Genomic DNA, 1,859 nt, shown 5'->3' with positions numbered 1-1,859 from the left:
TGTCTTTGCTCCTTTTTGAATTGAGAGTTTATTGAGAGTTGATACATGCTTGCATGTGTCTTAACAATAGTGAGTTTCCCAGTGGTGTGAATAAATGGAAATTTTAAGACTATAATTTTGAATACTGATCATGAAATAATTTTATAATGAGAGTTTTCATATGGTATGAATGTTTTGGTGACTCTGAGTTAAAGAATACATACTCCATTTATATTTGTAATAATTTATAGAAGGAAAAGATGGATGTTTCAGTGTGAAACAATTTTTCTTAGTTAATTATATTGGTATATGGTTTCCAGGGTATATGTAAAACTTAAAGGCACACACACACACACACACACACACACACACACACACACACACTCATGCACGCATGCCTTGTTGAGAGCAGTAGGGATCATTTCACTGTGCTCTTGAGGAAGGCAGCAGATGTATCCTCAATTCTGTCAGAGTTGAAGTCTTACTGTCCCCAGAGAGTTGGGGCTTGTGATCCTGGCTCTCAGGGGATGAGTTTGGAAACAGAGCCTTCTGGTTCTTAGTGGCAGGGACCCCCGGGAGAAGGGACGTCTGGTCAACCCGCAAGCTCTGCCTGTGGCTCTGCCCCAAATAAGATCCTGAGATGCAGAAATGATTCCATTCACTTTCTGCCTCCTCCTCCTCCTCCTCCTCCTCCTCCCCCTTCCTCCTCCTCTTCCTTCTTCTTCTTCTTCTTCTCTTTCTCCTTCTCCTTCTCTTCCCCTTCCTCTCCTCCTCCTCCTCCTCCTGCTCCTCCTCCTCCTTCTTCTTCTTCTGCCCTGGGGCTTGAACTCAGGGCCTGGGCGTTGTCCCAGGCCTCTTTGTACTCAAGACTAGCTCTCTACCTCTTGAGCCACAGAGTTACTTTCAGCTTTTTCTGAGTAGTGTATTGTAGATAAGAGTCTCATCTTTCTGGCCATGATGAGCTCCTTCTGAGACCATGCCTTTCACAAAAGATCTCCTTCATCCCTGTCCTGAAGAGAAGAGGAAACACAAGACGTGTGTTTGGTGTTTGGTGCAGAGCCGCAGTTCTACTTCATGGATGTGAAATGCCCAGGATACTATAAAATCATGACTGTCTTTAGCCATGCACGAACAATAGTTTTGTGTGTTGGTTGCTCCATTGTCCTACAGAAGGAAAAGTGAGGCTTACAGAAGGATGTTCCTTTAGAAGGCAGCAGCACTGAAAGCAAGCACTGAACCAAGATGAATGGGAAGCCATCTCAATGAACACATTTTGGATTAAGAAAAAAAGAGTTATGGGACTTTCCTGCCTGGGCTGGCTTTGAAAGTGATCCTCAGGTTTTAGCCTCCTGAGTAGCTAGGATTACAGGTGTGAGCCACCAGCACCCCGCTGATTCTGGATTTTTCCAGATACTTCAGTTGGTGTTTAGCTTAGTCTTTAGAACTCACAGATTCTCTGACAACTTTATTCTACATGTGGCCTTACAGAATGAATCTTTGATATCTCTTGGCATTTTGTGGAGGAACTTTATAGGAGAGAGGACTCATTTTCTTGGAGTTGCACCTTTTATCAATTTCTTAGCTAGGAAGGCAGGTGTTGAGGTCCCAGAGGCAGACCAACTTTGGATAAGAGCTGTTCCACACACCAGCTTTGCAGAGGCCAGCTTCCCTTGAAGCTGCTGCTGCTGCTGTTGCGATTTCAGGGTCCTGCTCCTCCTGGGCTTCTTTGGAGGCTCTGAAAGAGAGGCCCAGCTATGCTGCCTCTTTCTGCTTTTGACTTCCTCTTGGTGTGGGGTAAGAGGGATTTTGGGAATCTGTCTAAAGGGAAGCTGAATTGGGAATATGTAATTTTAACCATAATTCAGGAAGTCATTTGGGAA

The 1,859-nt window shown here is 44.5% G+C and overlaps 1 pseudogene; it reads left to right on the top strand.

Annotated features, from left to right (window-relative positions):
- The first annotated feature begins 955 nt into the window (after positions 1 to 955).
- On the top strand, positions 956 to 1,202 carry LOC122108151 (annotated as a pseudogene).
- The last annotated feature ends 657 nt before the right edge of the window (positions 1,203 to 1,859 follow it).

This window comes from Dipodomys spectabilis, unplaced genomic scaffold, assembly GCF_019054845.1.
Source record: "Dipodomys spectabilis isolate Male_0828 unplaced genomic scaffold, ASM1905484v1 ptg000054l, whole genome shotgun sequence".
Lineage (NCBI taxonomy): Eukaryota > Metazoa > Chordata > Mammalia > Rodentia > Heteromyidae > Dipodomys > Dipodomys spectabilis.
Note: the sequence above shows the minus strand (reverse complement) of the source record. Positions and strands in the feature narration are given on the sequence as shown.